The following is a 12,384-nucleotide window of genomic DNA, read 5'->3' as shown; positions in this document are numbered from 1 at the left end:
GTTTTGAAAAAATAATAGAAGGATATATCATAGTGAAGCTAGTATTAATATGCTGCTAAAACTGAGAAATTTAGTATAGAGACACCATATAATGAGAAGGTTGAAAATGCTGTAGTTGTTCTATTTGCTTGTGACCTAGTTATGTCTATATTTTTATGAGTTCTTTGTAGATATTTTAAAAGCCTGTATTTGATAAATGTAAAACCAATTAAGTGTCCCAAATTTAATACAACATCAAATTCAGTGAGGTAGGTATTACCTTATTCAAGTTGGAAGATAAAGAATGGTACATCTATTATTATGAAAATCCTGTTTGTGCATCAGGAGTGAATGTATTCACTGGGCTTTTGATGTGGGTTTGTCTTAAGAATAGGGCACCTCAGTGTTGTTTTGTTCATGTTTACTTCTTTTTAATTAACGGATTTTGGGAATTCCATTCTCTACAATAAACAGAGGAAGTCATGTCTGCTGTTCCTGAACCCCGAACTGAAGATTAAAAAAAAAATAAAAATCTTCCCACAAGTACAGGAAGATGAAAAATATTTTCTCTCAACTTACATGTGGAAACAGCCTTCAGAATGGTCTCTGTCCATTTTCTGGCTTTATTAATTATGGTGAATGAAATACTGGATATTCCAAAATTCTGTCTGATAAAGTACAACTTAATCCAAGTCCTCATTCTTCAATTTTGTTTTCTGGTCTTTTTCTTTATTGTACCTATAAATTTACATGTAACTTTAAGTGTTTAATGGTTGTTGTTTAAACTCTTAAAATTTATCTTTGACCTTTTATTAACCTTAGTCTGATTTCTAAAGTTCTTTTTGATCCTATTTTCTGAAAAGTCTTATTAGAGTGTAATCCTGCTGAGCATGTTGTGGGGCAGATGGTGCACTAGTTGGCCATTGACACAGAATCTGATCTCACTGTTAGTTTATTAAAAGGAATAGTTTCTTCTTGCCTTTTTAAAGAAGAACAACAGAAAAAAGTTATAGGAGTTGTCTTTGGAGTGTAGTTTTGGTCATACCTATTAAATTGAAAGTCACATGAACTTAACAAAGTGTCTGGAAGGAAAATATGCTGCTCAAGGAATATGGGAAAATTGTTTTTGGTAAGTTTTAAAGTTTGGAGTTTAACATGCTTTGGGGATTATCATGATCTTAAATTGGAAGTAGTATCACAATAGGTGGCAGTGGAGTTGTAATAATAATTTACAGCATTTTGCTTGATCAGACATACATCTCAGCTTCTCTGATTTCTAAATAAAATATTCTGTTTTCTTGTTTAAACTGTTCACTAATTTTCTTGTCCCAATTAAAACTTTTTATTGAGAGAATAATATAGCTCTTGGACTTCCCTATGACCGTCTTTTTTTTTAATTTCAATTTCTTTTTGTCATTGTAGTCGTGTTATTTTAGTCTAACTTCCTATCAAATTAAGTTCTATGCTTGGGAAACCACTTCTCATTCATCAAAAATCTGTCATCCATAACATCCAGCACCTCTTTCCACCTCTGTCCCCATTAGAGCATGTTCTGTGGATTTGTGTGGGAGATGCTGGAGGCTAAATGTATAGGGTAGCTGAACCTGGGAAGAATATAACAATAGAGGTCCCCTTAATACTATTCCAGAAGCCCAATCGGGGCTACACAAAAGGAGCGTGGAGCTCTGTGGCTTTTTTTAACACTGTTTTTGTTATTGCTGAAATGAAGGCTTGTTGTGAAGTCCACTGTTTTTCTTAGACCTTATGCAGAAAGCTTTTTTTAGGTTTTTGAAAAAGTGCTGTATTGACTCTTTTGGGTCATTGTATTTTATCATCTTGAAATAGTGTCCTGAAATCCAGATCCCATGAAATTAGTGACAGTTCTGTGGATATCGGAGAGTTCAACATTTCGTACCATATTAATATGCATATAATGACCGTACAGATGAAGCTATCATGGATTTTTCAGATTATCAAAATGTTTTAATATGCATGTATACAACGAGCATTTCATTATCAATTTGTGTCTTTGTCAATTTTGTATTAGAAATTTAACACCACACTGCATTGTTAATAACATTATTATTTAAAACAAAAACAAAAAACCACCACCTCCAACAAAAAAGATAACAAAATCCAAAGCAGTCAATTCTAGCCTCTTTTTTTAAGAATCCAATTTTTAAAGGCTTATGTAACAAAAAATGAGGGGTAGCTATTCTGTTCTGTTGGTATTACAGTTGTGACTGATCCTCATTTTGTTCAGTGAGATGAACCACATGAATATTGTGTAAGATTAAACACTTTTTCTTAATATTTATTATTACCTTGTTTGATCATTAATGTTGTATTTAAGACAGTATTTGCAAAGTAATGGTCTCTCTTTAGTACATCCTGAGAAGAAAGACGAAAAATATCCTCATGTAGCAGCCCAGCTTCAAAGGCTTTCTTTCAAAACATTTGTCGCCATGTAAATCACAGATACAAAGGCAGAATCCTTTGATTTCATGGTGTTTTGACCATTTTAATTCTTTTATTGTGCTGCACGTGCCAGTGGGAGTACCAATAACAGATGAGTGTGACAAATGCAGTTAACACAAGATCCATATTAATGTTGTCAAATCCCCTTGATATATTTAAACAGATTTTAATTATTTTCAATGTCAAAAGACCCAAAATATATAGCTTAATAGTTCTTCAAGAAAGCTTTACTTAATATGTGAATGTAAAACCTCTCATAAAAATGAAACTTTTATATTGGCCTTAGTCATTGACATAGGGTATTCATCAAGTCAGCAATTTGTGTGGCAAAGTGCCATTTGAATAGTGTATTGTTAGAATACTTATGGTCCACTTGACAAGGGCTCTTGCTGTAAATAGTGCAATTTGACTCCAGCTGTTAAAGAGTGGCTTTGACAGCAGCCAAATAGAATGGAGATGCTTTACTGCACCGCAGAAAAATCAATATTGGGTTCTTGTTCATAGTAACCTGTTTTTTTTTTTTTTTGCAGATTTATACAAGACTATCTAGAGTTCATTTTTGGAAGTTTAAATATTATTTTAAAAATGGGTCTGTTATTTTCAGATTAATGTTGGTGATAAATGATGCTTCTATTTAGTGGGAAAAAAAAGACTACTTTGTGGATATGTGTAAACAATGTGGTAATGCAGCATAATTTCAACTCTCTAGCTTGTATGGATGGCTGTTAGGATATGGGTGCATGAGTTACATAACTAATGACAAAAAATGGTCTTTCCTTCCTCCGTAGTTTTTCCTTTTTGTAGTGCTACTGTAGTATCCCTCTCAATTTTCTAAGCATAGGATTTTTTAAAATAGATTTCTTTGTTGTTCTCCCTGTAACAACCTCCACAGATGTTGACAATCTGTAGTGCCATTGTAGATTTTCCTGAAGCATAGTCTTGCTGGTGCTGAACAGTTTTCCAGCAGTATTCAGTGACACAAGGTTGCTATGATACCTGGCCAGTAGCAATAGGTATTGAATCACTGGTCTTAATTACAATAGACTACACACTAGATCGTGTGTTCATGGTGTTTGTATGGAACTAGCTCTCATTATACTTTTGTCATAGCTGTTTTTGAAAATTGAAGCTGTGTAAAAAGCTGGTTCAAAAAAAAAAAAAGCTTCAGCATGCCATATGAAGATTTCATCGATGCACATAAAATGCTGAATATGTCTGAAAATTGTTTTCCTGGTGTTCCAGGAACCTTTCATGTTGTAAAGTTTCTTAGATTTTCAGCTTAAATAATTTGGTTATAAATCTGTGTTTATCATGCACTGATATTTCTCATGGTTTCAATAATGGAATTAGAGCTTCAGGGTAAAAAAATTGGAGGAAGAGTGGCTTCTAAAATTTGTGCAATAGTTGCTAAACCTTGGACCTGCTAAACCTTCCCTGAAAAGGGAAATTTTTGTGTAGATAAGACAAGAACAAGATGAGGGGGAAAAGTATTTATTTACATTAACTTTTACAGGAATGTTAGGTATACTTATTGCTTGATATCTTCACTCAAGAATTTCATAGAATACTGTTCTTTGAGCGTTAATGTACGGTGCAGAAAGCAGAGTCAAAACATCAAAAATAGGGTTTACACAAGATCTATAAAAATTCCTTTTGATTTATGCAGTATTAGAAATGTTTATGACCAGAGTAGTTAAGTACCAGTTGCCGTAACACTTGTAAATGCATTTTAAACGTTTTGAATTGACATACCTAGTATTAGTTGTTATAAAGAACTTATTATTCACTTATGTAACAGCATACATATTCTGCTCTGAACAAAATATGCAAAGGCAGAATGCTTCTGAAACAGAGGTGTTTTCTATAGTAGGAAAGCCAAAGTTTGTATTTTTATTGTTGATTAAAACGAGAAAAAAGAATGTACAGAAATTATAAATACTGAAAGAAATATCTACTTTATGTTGCTGCACAAAATAAGTAAAAGACAAATGAAGACTGAAGGACAGTAGCAGTTATTTGTTTTAGTATAGTAAAAGATGCAATTTAAAAATAAAATTTTTATTGGAAGCCTGGAAAATCACTACTAGTTAAATCTCACTGATGGAAAAATTGATAGAAAAATGGAAATGAGTTACAAGCACAAACACCCAATAATACTTATCAAATATGAAATCAGGGATGGTACCGTAAGCAGTGGTGTGTTAGACATGGATTCCTTTTATTTCTTTTGTTTTGTGATGTTTAGAGTATTATTATGAGGAATTACAGATCTTGATCATTTGTGTGAAGTGGATTATTAAGAACAAAGCAAACCCGAAAGTAGTAGAACACTTCTCCTTTAAGTTGTTAACCTTTATGTTTTTGCTGCCAGGGTATTTCTATTTTTTTACAGAGACTGGTGTTTAGAAGCTATATTTAGTAGTATATTAAGGGTAATAGGAAAATGAGTGAAGAAACAAAGGGGGTGTGTGTGTATATATATATGTATATTTCCCATAACTCAGATGCAAAGCACTTCAGTACTACATTTCCTGTGAAATTTCACATTAAAGTATTTTATTGAGGGACCAAGGTAGCAACGTAAGTATAGTGAATTAATAACTTTAGAGTTCTAAAATTAAATTGGTACCAGTTAAAAGGCATCACAATCCTGAGAGATAGTGATAGCTGGGACCACACGTCAGCTTTGCTGAAAGTTACTGCCATTTTCTGAATTGGTCCACCAAGTCAAGAATTTGTTGATGTCAGTGTTTTCTCCATCGATAACCTCAAAGCAAAAAGAAAGCAAAAAGCTGCCGTGGCGATGATGTGGCACACTTCACTCTTTCAGGTGTGGATAGTAAGTAACACAGGCTGACAGAAATAATCTGAGAACAAGCCTTAATTATTTATTTCAACATATCAGACACTGTTTCTATACACTTCTATAAACTTTTTTCTCTACTGTTATACTGAAAGTGACTGATTTAAAAATTTTGTTTTCCTTACCTGGACAACTAATTGGACCCTGTGATGAAGCTAAAGAAGGTGCTACAGTGTCCTACTGAAAATAACTTTAATGTCAATATCAATAGTCCTCGTGCAGTATTTCACACTGAAGGACTATTTATTGAAGATAACCTGGATGTTGCTGTCTTCCTCTTTGTCTTCTCCCATACCTCAACTGTCATGCTGCAGTTCCCTTCTCTGTCCCTTGGCAACTGTAGCAAAGTTTGTGTTTTGTTTTTTAGGGACATGTTTATGGATAGAAACATGGGGTTTCTATCCTACTGAAGTGCTGTTGATGATGTCCTGTTTTCCATTTATGGTTGTTTCTTTTAGTTCTGAATGTGGAGTCATACTCAGTTTGAATTTTCCTGTCTTACATTTTACCTTTACTACTTTCTAGTACCTGAGGTGCAATTTCTTCTGTAGATCAGCTTAATTTATTTTCCTTTTAAGTGCTCTACCTAATTCTAACAATTCTAAATAAATGACATCATCTCTATTATAACCTTTATATTTTCACATTGGCGAGTGATTTTCTTGAGAATTCTTCACCATTCATGATGGGAGGATGGTGGAATCTTTATACTTGTGATAATCATCTTTTCTATGCTAAGTTTAAGAATATAGAACATCAAGTTCCTGTCATCTTATAGTTTAATTTGTATTATTTTAATGAAGAAAAGTATCAACAGGAATTCATATCTATGAGACTTTCCTAGGCTTCCACCTCACCTGTTCAAAACAAAGAGCAATGACTTTTTCATAAATACATTGGCACCTTAAGTGCAATTGTAGAACTAGGACTTGCAACACCAAACCTTCTTCTGCAAAAGACTTGCTATCTGCTAGACTCCTTCTGATAACTGACAAGTATTTCTTGTCTAAGTTAAATAGCAGAAATAAAATACTAAGCTGATCTGTGGTTCAATTTAAAACAAAGCAGTGGCAGTGGTTACATTTCCATTCTCATGACATGTTTTTCTACATATTAACAGTCAAACCTTAATTTGTTCTGGTGATCAGTTTTGGTATTTGCAATACTTATGGGAAAGATGAATCAGCCAACCAGATATGTCTGAGAATGTTTGTTTGGAAATATTGTCCCCTTGGAAGCCTATGCAGTTCTACTGCCTTGAGTAAGGTTGTACAACTCTCAGGGAAAGAACAGTATGAAATCTGTATGTACAGAGGCTTAGCTGCTGTCCTGATACATCCTAGAATTATACGGGATCTGAAGAAAGTCCAGCTTGCCTATTCCTGAGTTTTCAAGAATGGCATTTTCTAGGATAGACAGGATTTTAATATTTAAGAATTTAATCTCATGTTTGTGTTTTGTTATTTTTCCCTCTTTAGTAGAAAGTCACTTGCTTAGGATTTGATCTAGTACTTTTTTCTTAGATAAATTTTATGGGTGGGACTCTTATCATCCAATATGTGAAATGCACTGTCAGAGCGGCCCAGGGCAAATATGTTTCGATTGGAGTCAGCAGCCAGCCATGGGTTGGTAACTTAATTTTTATATACATCAATCCTTCTTGGGACAAAGCAATATCTTCATGCTTTTACCTTCTAAGGTAATGTTGGCAGTACCTCTGTGTTCAGCATTCTCACAGATATTTGGATGTTCATTCATCCAGTAAATTGTTCAGAATAGTAATTCCTAGATCCATGAGTCAGTAGTTTGTGTTTTGTGGAGGGCTGTAGCATTGTTTGTCCAATTGATGATCTAGGAAACATGGGAGATATTCCATCTTACAGCTTTTTTTCCTAAGTGTTTTCCTAAGTGAAAATATTTTGGTTACCACCCATCTCTGAGCCCTAGGTATTTCTAAAGATATAGTTAGGGTATTTACTTCTACATTCAAGATTAATTTATTAAGATATAGGCAGAGTATCTGAATATGGAGTATAAATATTTATAAGACTTCATATAATAACAATATATACTTCCCTTCCACCTAAACTTTTCATGGTGCAGACACTGTGCATGTCAAAGATGGATCTTATTTTAAGATGAGTGGATCTCCAGTTCATTTTTTTATTCTGTAATAAAAGTGTTAGAAGAGATTTTGCCAAAGGTATTCTGTTTCGAATTGCCTTTTTGATCTAGTGTGCCCAGACAGAGATATGAATTTTAGAGCAAAGCAAAAGTTGTCTGTATAAAGTTATCTATATATCATGTATATTTCTTAAAATATTTTCCTGGGAAAATTCACCCTGAATTGACATGTGTGTTTTGGACTACATTGACCAAATGGTGAAGCCTCAGGTCAAGTATAGATGGCAAGCGAAAGCAAACTGAGGCACCACTGTTGACTTAAGGCTTTTGACACTTAGTTCTTTATATGTGAATACTGAGGTTTAAAAAGGGTAAATGAATAAGAAAAAAGTCCTCAATGCCACCCTCAAGAGGATCTTATGTCCTATGACTAAGTGCCACGGCTGAAGTTAAGGAACATGAATGACTTTGGTATAGTAGCACCTTCACTCTGCATGATCCTCACCTGATGCATAAGGCCAGTATTGCCTTGGAGAGGGTAAGCCTGGCCTGCCTACTTTAGGAGGCTACGGATGCTTTTAGTGACAGAAACTGTTCACATGCTCCCTAAATTCAAAGCTCCAAGAAGCAGGTGGGGTTAGATGTGGGAGTGTGCATGTATGGATTGCTGATAGGAGCTGTATTGGATTAGAAGGTGCATATAGTAGAGATTAAAGTGTAGCTGATAATTTGCATCCTTTCTCCCTATGTAGGTTCTTTTAGAGATGGTGTTTGGTGTATGTTTAAGAGCCATTTCAATTACATATCTGCTGTTTGTAACTTTTTAACTAAATGCATCTTTGCACATATTCCAAATTGTTCATCCTTTCAGATGAACAAGAAAATAAGACAGCTGTATATTTGCAAAGGGCAGTGCGTTCATTATTAGTAAGACTGTTTTGAATTGTTGGTTGAATTGGGATGATATTAGAATGCAGGACTGAAAAATGTTTTGGGACAGTATTGCTATGAAACATGCATGACATCCTGGAGAAAGATGCAGGTCAGAATTGTATCTCTTGGGGATTTATTCTTCTGAAAACCAAGCCAGGCTTAAAAAAAAAAGTATCCCATGGTTTTATCCAATTTAAGAAATTTTCAACACTAAATCTAGTTAAGCCCGTATAACGTTTGTTACTTAAGGTTATGAACTTAATAAGGCAGGTTTGCTGATGTGATTTAGCTCAAACAAAAGACCATTCAATGTTACTATTAAACAATAGCTTATTTTTCAGTTACAAATACATAAATATGATCACAAAACCACACATCTAGTTATTAATAGTTATTCAAGCATCACCTAGGGAATTTGAAGTTTTCTCTCACATATATGGCAAAAATTTTGGTGCAGTGACTTAGAGTAAGGGCTTTTAAGAAACATAAGATAGGGAAATTTAAAATGAAGGTCCAAGCCTTCTCTGCATGCTCTGTAATATCCAACTGTTTTGGTATTCTTCCACTGAATGATCTGTTTGATCATGTGCTGTATGCCGCTCTTAACTGATCATCATGGTAAAATGCATGGTAAATTTTTTCTTGCTTGTATTTTAATGATTAAAGTAATTAAATTAGGCTTTCTAAATTCAGAAGTGACTTTGTACTAACTAGAACTGTAAGTTTTATCAAGTTTTCAGTTTTATCTGTAGAAGCTAGAACAAAAAAAATACAATTTCTTAGTAGATAAAGAGGTGTTGTGTTCACAGTATTAGGTTTAGGATGTGCTATTTGAAAACCTGAAGTTTTTCTGGAACTTGCTAACAATATTTTATGCTCATAAACCAGTTTGAAACCCCAAACACAATTTCATTTATCTTTATATTCTAAGGTTTATAGAGTCTGCAAAAGTGTCCATCTGTTCAGCTGAGATTGCTTCAAATAGTGAGTGGTCAGAGAGACTTAGCTGATAAAGGTCAAAGGAGCCTCTTGACCCTGTGATACTTGCCAAAGCAATTGGAGCATAGGGACTGATATACAGTTAGATACAGCTTGCTAACGCAATCTCCACTTTAATTGGTAATGATAGCAGGAATACACAGTAAAGTCATTGCTGAAAGAAAACAAAAAGTATCCAATATAGTAATTTATTACCAGTCAGTGGGTTTCACGCACTAGGTTGTTTTACCCCTGCAGTGGTCAGAGAAAGCAAAAAGGTACTCTAACACTTAACTGAAAATGGATGCCCTGCTGCTATCAGAGATGCATGGTGGTCAAATGATTGCCTGTGCCATTAGCTTGGTAATGTTTTCTCTATTGTAAACTCAGCTCCCCATGCTCTTCCTGTGCATCAGCTGCAGATTGAAGGCTTTCTCGTTTGTCTTCTATTTGTGCTGCCAATCATCAAGCTGCTGTCCACCAAGCACATTTCAAGGAGCCAATTTTTTTTACTACTATTGACTACAATCTCTAGCAACCAAGGGCTCGGAGGACTTAGGAATTAATTTAATGCTTTAATTTACACTGTGCCAGCCATTTTGTGCATTGTTTATGTATTTGTTTTCTGAGACAATTCCATAAGACAATTACAGGTTTCCTACTTTGGAAAACTACCTGTGAAATAGCACCTGTAAATATGTCCCCAAAAGGTAATTCTTTCTCTTATGTATATTATATGTAATACTACTATTTTCCTTAAAAAGGGTTAAAGAGAAAAACATCTATTCAGGTAAAGACACTAAGCTATTCTGTATTTAAAAAAAACCCCCAAAACAACAAAAAACAAACCAACAACAAAAAAAACCCCAAAACAAAACCACAAAACCCCCACCAAAAATGCAAACCCCAAACAAACAAAACCAAATACACTTATTGCCTCCTACCATCAAGGATAAAGCATCACAGAGACTAGAACAGAGCTGTCATTGGCAATATAAGTTAATGTTTAAGACCCGTAGGTATGGTAGCCATGCTTCAGTTAAAACAGTTCTTCCAGCTCCATGAAGTACAAATGTAAGAGACAGGGTAGAAGTAGCTAAATAGCTTTTACAAGCAGCTGTGACATGCTCATTTTTTGTGAGCCTAGAGGCACTCCAATGATGAGATATGATTCTGAAAAAAGTTAGGAGCTCTAAACTTCTGTTGTCAACCTAGTGAGTGGCATGATCAGGCCACAGAAAATACTTAGCCCTCAGTACGTTTTGGCTGGCAAAGTCTATTGCCCCACCCTCCTCTTTAATTTCTGTAGCTGAGGTTCTTTGCATTTTAGTTTTTAAAAAACAAATAATCCTGTATATTGTCAGTGTGATTGATTGCCACAGAGGTAATGAACAGTAAGTGATTCAAACAGGTAAGTGCTTTTTAAAGTTTCTGTTGTCTTTGTAGTGTGATTGAAGGTCAGATTACAGCAAAGATGACAAAAATAAGTGTTAACTTCATTGAAATAAACATATTGATATTGTATTCTCAGAATTCACTGTGATATTTCAGAAATTATCATATCAAGAAACTTCTTAAAGACTATAAGATGCAGTGGCCCATGTTGGGTTTTGCTTAAAAATACTTGTTTGGAAAGGTGAAGTGTGTGTACTTTGTTCACAGGATGTCTTCACTGAGTAGACAAGAGCAGACAGTTGGATGGTGGAATTTTACTGATTAAATTAGCAGATTTCTTTATAGTAAGTATATTTAATAATGAACTAATTACTCTTTTAAAGAGAAAGTCTTGCTTATCTGGCAGACTTTTATCATGTACTTAAGTGCACTGTTGTATTGGGCCTGTGTTAAGAACCTGTAGTCTAATGACTGCCACAATAGAAAAGTACAAAGCTGCCAAAAAAACTCAGACAAATAAGAGAAAAAATTCCCCCACCCCCCAAAAAATCAGAAGCAGTGCAGCTTCCGTTAATGAAAGAATCTTCTGATGTCGTTTGACAATACTTCAACTAAGGTCATCCCCACCCCTACGAATCTAACTAAAATTTCACCTGAAAACAAGTTGTTCAATTTCTTTCTAATATTTTTCATGAGCCTTACCAGGCAGCAAGTAGTGGATAAAGGAGGGACTGATCTTTTTTCTGAATTGTTAAATGTTAATGGATCAAAATACAATTTCTCACAAGAGAAAGCTCAAAGGAACACGATGAACCACTGAATATTACATACTTGTAAAACGAGATTAGAATCAGTAGAATAGCTGATAGATTTTATACAGCATGATTCATTCTGCAGGCACTGGGAACTTTGATGCTAATTTTCTGTTGCTTCTATCCTGTTATGTTTGGTATAAAGTGAGAGCACAGTGGATAAAGAAGGCCAAAAGTCTCTAAGAAAAAGTCACATGTAATACTTCAAGACTTGTTTTATGTAGAAGTTGATACTACCCATGCTGTGAGAACTAAGCAGTGTCTCTTCAGTGGTATCAAAGTGACATCTAAGTATATTTTTGAGTCTGGTTTGCCTTCTAAAAATCTACCATGTGATGTTGCCACTTTATTTCCTTTATGTAAAATTAATGTCAAGATCATTCTTGTCAAATCTGTTTTTAGCACAAAACCTGCAATAGAATGCATCTGGTCTAGAAGGCTGGTGTGTGGAGAAAGTACTTATGTGAGGAGTTGAAACAGTGTAGGAATCCCTGCCAGATAATGGAAGAGTGTAAGTGGAATAGCATTCCTAGAACAAGTTGTATCCCAGTGGAAAAAAGGCCTTTAGAGATGAGAAGGTAGCTAGGTAAAATAACACTTGAATTGTACTTACCATGAAATTTTTATGTGGTATGTCTGTCTTAAACCTGTTAAAGATAATGGCACGTATTGATGTATTTGGGGGCCACAGTAGCGATACCCCCTGCTTCCCCCTTCCCATAGACATGAGCTAATTTTTTCTTGGGTGCTATGGTGGCTTGGTAAAGATACACAAAGGGAGAAAAAAAGAGGTAGAAGAACAGGCTTGTAAGTTGTGGAGCA

General features: G+C 34.7%; 1 protein-coding gene across 1 annotated transcript in view; it reads left to right on the top strand.

The window, feature by feature from the left end:
• Positions 1–12,384, top strand: part of WDR72 (WD repeat domain 72) — a gene marked incomplete at its 3' end in the record, with an annotated part of 66,462 nt that overhangs the window by 33,350 nt on the left and 20,728 nt on the right. The window lies entirely within an intron of this gene.

The sequence above is a fragment of the Pterocles gutturalis genome, unplaced genomic scaffold, assembly GCF_000699245.1.
Source record: "Pterocles gutturalis isolate BGI_N339 unplaced genomic scaffold, ASM69924v1 scaffold33023, whole genome shotgun sequence".
Taxonomy (NCBI): Eukaryota; Metazoa; Chordata; class Aves; order Pterocliformes; family Pteroclidae; genus Pterocles; species Pterocles gutturalis.
The sequence above is the reverse complement of the archived record's forward strand: the minus strand, read 5'-3'. Positions and strand labels throughout refer to the sequence as shown.